Raw genomic sequence first — 6,000 nt, forward strand, 5'->3', positions numbered from 1 at the left:
CTACTGCCTTAGTTTCTAAGATTACTTGAGAAAGACACAGTGTCTATATCATAAGGAGACATGGAAAATAACTAGAAAATAGAGCTATACTAATAGGAAACTAAACGACTGTGCACCGAGGACAGACTACATCTCATAACAATGGGCCACAGCTAAAGAAAGGGAAAGCAGCTAACTCCCCCCTCTACGAAGAACAGAAGCAAGCTTGTTATACCTGGTGATGTCACTCCATGTCTCTCTCACTGTTTGGGACAGAAACACTAGCATCACATTTACATGCAAAGGTGATCATTTAAAAATGCAAAGCTGGAGGTCATTACATTATCCCAAGTCCCCTTTATGAGTCAAAAAGTGACAGGTAATTAATTATTCCTCTGAAAAGAGTACCATATTAAGTAATATGAAAGTGTATAATTACCCATGAGTCAGCCAAAGGAGGTGATGTGTACATGAAACTCTCTGCCAACAGAATTTTGCAAATATCAATACTTTAACCCATGGAAATTAAATGGGATGTTTTAAATATACCTCTAACCTAAGTGCTTTTACCTAACGCCTGTAAAATTCTAATGCAGATTTGCTAGAACAAGTATGAAAGTTAAAGTAGCTTGCAGTCCTGTCCGTTACCATTATAAGGAAAGACAACGTAAATGCTTTCTCCATTTTTCCATTATACAGTTTCAGCTTGTTGCTACTCCATACACCATCAAGTATCTCGGAGAGAAAGGTGAAGTGCAGTTTTCCAGATGTACACCCATTTTCTTTACATCTATCCTCTCCCTCTGATTCATTCGTATCCATTTTGAAATTATAAGACAGGACAACATAGAATGAAGTTGGGTAGTGAACTTGATCCCAGTATGAATGAAACATGGAAAAACCACCACCAGCCCCAATCCAGCCCCATGCTGATCAGCTAGCTGCATCACCAACACACAGGTGAAAAGCCACCACACCCAGAACAACAACAAAAAGCATACATCCTGCCCACTGACTATTGGGCAGTACAATGATTCTTGAAGAATAAGATTAGGAAATGTGAGGAAAAGGCAAATTCAAGAAGTTCACACTGTAAAAACCCCTCCATTTAAATCCTTGCATTTTACCATACAGTCATTGAAACGAAGTCTTAGTGTTAGAAAAGACCCAATCACCCCACACACCACCAGACCCAGTGAAACCCGGAGAAAAAAGCCAGAAATTGCTTCACAAATGTCAATTTTATTGACACTAGTGCACAACTGAATACAATAATTTGAAAGAACTGGAACTTGTAAAATAGAAATAGTGACAACAATTAGAACTGCAATTATTTCAAAGTACTACACTATTCTTTAAAAAAAAATCACAAAAAGAAAAATGTTATCACTACAAATAGGAATTAGAAAAGAGAAATTCTGGCAGTCTGTCTGGAGATCAAAACATTTCATGCATTTGTGAGTTGCTGTCTGAGAGTCACTTTTTATTTGTCCACCATTATCTAGCAAAATTTGGGGCTTACCTTCAGTTCTCACACTGTGTGTGAGATCAGGTGAGACAGTTATGTGAGAACATAACATGCTGGGCCTTGAATTTGCAGTGATGTGGAACAGAAAGAGCATTCGTCTCATCATTGAAAGAGTTGGAGCCAAGAATAAAAAGCAGTTAGAAGGCTAGCTTGAAAGAAGGGGGGAGGTGTGGCGGGGGAACAGTACCCATCAGGCCCTGGACAGCATCCAGCAGCAGATAAAAAACTGCCGCATTATAAGGGGGAACACACTCAAGTACAACCACTGGCACTCTCCAAAGGTCATAAGCGGTTGCCTTGTGCACTCCCCCTGGGGACACTTCTATTTAATGGACCGAGCAGGTAGAAAGAATGAGCGAACAGAGTAGGGTTCCAGGAGAGATGCCACCCTGCCAAAAAGGCAAGACATGTTTCAAAGAAGAGAGTGATCTAGGAGAATCCCCACTGGATCACATTAGAGGCAGTATTCAGAAAATGGGACACTAAAAGTAAACTTTATGACAGCCTGTGTTCCTAGGTAGTGTAGGGAACAGCCCACACTCAGGCACAGGTTGTTAGGTAAAAGCCTGCTGTAGCCTAAAGACAGCCTAATGATATGGGTAACCACAGGCTTTACGTGTGCTTACACAGCCTTGAAGGATGACCAAATCGGGGTGGCCCATTTCCATTTCTGGGGTGCCATTTCAGCTGGCTTTATGTCTGTCTACTCATGGGGCCTAAGTAAGGCAGGGTGATCAGTATATTGAAACTGGAAGACCGATAAATCATTAAACACCAAGCAGCCTATTCTAGAAATCAGCATTTCAAAAGGAAGGAAAAGGTCCAAACTCTGGAGTTTGATTTTGCTAATTTGAGCTGCATCCATGAAGAACAGCCATCTCCACCCTACTTGTCCCCTTGTAAGAGAAACTACCCAAGGCTTTGAAAATTTATAGGTGATGTGGTCCAAATAAAAGTATGTAGCTCATTTACCATTCAGCAATCAATGAAGTATGCTGACTAGGGTAATTAGTAGAATTTGGCAGCTTAATGAGTAATTAAAATTCTCTTTTGACTTTGAGCCAGTATATGACAACAGTCTGTACAAACTAGTGTCCATGTAAGGCCAACCTTCAGACAAGAGTGAAGAGTGACCTTCTTACAGAGTCAATGTCTAAAGTTAGTTATTAGAACTACGTGTAACCAATTTTCACTGAAGTAGTCCATTTTACAAAAAAAAAAAAAGCAGACAGTCGTGTTAGATAGAATGAGTCTGCCTGATTTACGCACCCTTAGAAAGCCTGTTCAAACCATGCAGCCTGTCACCTGCTTTGAAGGCAGAGCCCCAGGTGATGAGAAGAAATTGTGAATTTCATTCATTGCTATTCCATGAACCTATTAATACCTGGGTATTTTGTTTTTATCATTTTTTTTCTGTGACAAATTGACAACAAAAAAAATTCTTTTAGTAAGGGTCTCTAAGTAAATAATTTGGGGTGGGGGTATCCTTTGAGAAAGCACCTGGACATTAAGACAATAGGTGAAAAGAAATTTGAAGAGATCAGAAAAAGATCAGTTACACTCTGAAAGTCATCTTTTTAAAAATTATTTTTCCTTTTTCCAGAAATTGACTTTTTTCTAGGCATTCAGTTATTATTTTCAGTTAATATATCTCAAATCCTTCATCTCTAACCCTACCCCACCCCCTAGCCATTAATCTGTATCAAAAGGGCTGAGTTTCTGTCATCTCCACGGACTAGAAATGCTTCACTAATACTATTCTCAAGGGAGGCATTTCTGGTAATTGCTTTTTAAAATCCTTTTAAATATACACATTCTCATGGCACAAACAATAACGGAACTTCAAATTAGTACTGCTGTATTTATGGATTTCAATTTATCACCCAGCCCAGAAGCTGGCTTTGCTTCTCTATCACTTAAATGTAAAACGCAGTCATAATTCTTCTCTCCTTGACTGCTCTGAGGAAGCTGAATTTGCAGCACTACCCAGGCTGTAGCATCTCTTGACCAGCTCTTCATCAGAGGTACATAAACAGTGGGGACACAGTTTATGATCAGCAAGCCAAACTCCCCCCTATGTTTGCCTTTTGGAATGAGGCACAAGCTGCCTAGTAACCATCCACCACCTCTAATTGTATTAAAGTCTTAAGAAACTCATACATGAGAAAAGAGAATTTTCTAATAATTATACCTATTTAGTGTTTTAAATGGCCAATAAATTGGCAATCTCCATTTATTACTTGCATAACTGTTATTCTTTCTGTTAAGGAGAAAACTAGAAAACCTGACAATAATTTAAAAAAATAGTAACCCACAGATTTGTTAAACAATATTTAAATATTTGAAAAGGAGACAGATTGCTTTCTCAAGTTCTCTTGAAAATTTTAAAAAGTACAATTCTTAAAAAAAGTATCTATGCTGGTTCTTCAATATTCCCCCAAATAAAGTTATTTATTTGGCAAGCTTTTAGATGCCACTCATCTATCATGATTTGTCTCCTGTTACTTGGTCCTAAAACACAGTGGGGGGGTTATCTCTATGTACCCAGAATATGCTCCAAAGACACATATAGGAAACAGTGCAGGTATAAGTTTTTGTCTATTTTTTAAAAGGCTCTTTTTAAAATCCAAAATCTCTCTTTAAAAGAAAACACCATGAACTCTCTCTAGAGACTATATTTAAAAGCCAGTTATCAAAAATGTCAGTATTGTGGTAAATAATGGGGTAGTATCTAGAACCCGCAGGATTCACTCTAGTCGGATAACTAAGCTGGGCCGCACCCCAATGGAATGTGAGAAAAGAGTTGAAGAAGTTTTATTGAAATTCTAAGGTTCCCCAAGAAAAAGCAGGTTATAGGATTACCAATCATAGTGGTGCTGTCCTCTTCCTGATAACTTAGGTTGTTGAGGGGAATGTATACATGCTTCTTAGACCAAGTTCCTTTAAGAAAAGTTTTACAAGCAGCTAAACATAAACTTCGCCGTTCATCATCAAGCAATTCAGAAAATCAATGGCAATGCAGCAACTTTTGGAAAAATAGAGAGAGATCTGCTACTAATAGAAAAATGATAGCGAATGCACTAGCTTGTCCTTACTTATGAGGAAAAAATAAAGGAGAATTCTTTGTTTGAACATGGTGGTGGTGGCAGTGGTGGCCGCAGTGTTTGGGTTGGGGAACATGGTGCTTCATACCAATGAAAAATACCATCTTGTATTCAGGACAAAGCTTCAGCCATCAGTGGGAAAGAACAGTTACAATTGAGTTTTTACAGCAAGATACCTGTTAGGACAAGTAAAAACCTCTTCAGTTTAGATTAACAAGAAATATTAATACCATGCACACACTGTTACAGGAGTTTGGCCTTCCATGCTTAAAGAGTCACCAAGCTCACTGTTATTGGAGAAGTCAGCAATCTTCCCAGTGGTATAAATCCATGCTTTATCGAGATACTGCACTCTTAGGCCGGGGAGAGATGAAACCAGACAGCACCTGTGAGAGCCTACATTTTGGGTACATATCAAAACCCAAAACGGCTTATTGGCATGAGAACCAAACTGGGCTGAGCTACGTGGGGTCTTTTCTACATTCCCGCCTACCTCCACCCCCAACAGAACAAACACAACTAAATTCTCTTAAATATGAACTATGGAGTTTCCTATTTCCATTTGAATAGATGTTCCCATTCAAAATGTGAAGCTGATCCTTTGGTTAGCTGTCCCCTCATAAGCTACTGCCACAGATGCTCTCTGTTTCCATGAGCCCTCTCTCCCAACTACAGTGATTCTGCTCACTTCCAAACACCCCCACCCACCCCTATGCACCCACAGCACAAAATTCAGGCTTGTTAGAAGATGAAATCAGAAGAGTCAAGTCATCTATTCACCTTCTATTTCCCACTCTTAGTAAAATATGGTACCACCCAGCATGACCACTCCAGATGCCTCCATGTTAAAGCTTGCTGGTTAGCGAACAGGATCACTGTACTCCAGAGGAAACATGTATTCCAAATACAATTTGATATTCAGCAGTGAAAAAAAAAAAAAAAAAAAGACATCAGACAGTGCTCCAACAATGCAGGGAACGGAAAGTATACCATGCTTTGAGGATATAGACAGAACGTTGAAAAAAAAAAAAAAAAGCCTATTTTAGATAGGTACATGCTGACAAAACAGTGCATACAATGGAACAACAGAAAATGTCTTAAATTTATTAAACAAATGACAAAAATGAGAATGAAGTCCCCAGCCTTTTCTATTTTAAAATTAATTTGGTGTATTAAATTTTTAATAAAATGTTTTATCTATAGTATTAAATATACACACAGAGAAAACACAGAAAATTGGATTAATAATACAGGCCAAGCTTGTGAGATTTGGTTAGTCAGGTTTTCATAGCAACTTTCCAGGCAGAAAGGGGGAATTGTAAGGGACTGAACCCATCGGCCATGCAGATGCGTGTGGAGAGAGCAGCAGGTGTTCTGGACTAAGGAAAA

At 38.8% G+C, this 6,000-nt stretch overlaps 1 protein-coding gene across 2 annotated transcripts in view; it reads right to left on the reverse strand.

The window, feature by feature from the left end:
• Nucleotides 1-6,000, reverse strand: part of FARP1 (FERM, ARH/RhoGEF and pleckstrin domain protein 1) — a 280,577-nt gene that overhangs the window by 42,640 nt on the left and 231,937 nt on the right. The window lies entirely within an intron of this gene.

Source organism: Pteropus vampyrus, unplaced genomic scaffold (genome assembly GCF_000151845.1).
Source record: "Pteropus vampyrus isolate Shadow unplaced genomic scaffold, Pvam_2.0 Scaffold83, whole genome shotgun sequence".
In the NCBI taxonomy this organism is placed as follows: domain Eukaryota; kingdom Metazoa; phylum Chordata; class Mammalia; order Chiroptera; family Pteropodidae; genus Pteropus; species Pteropus vampyrus.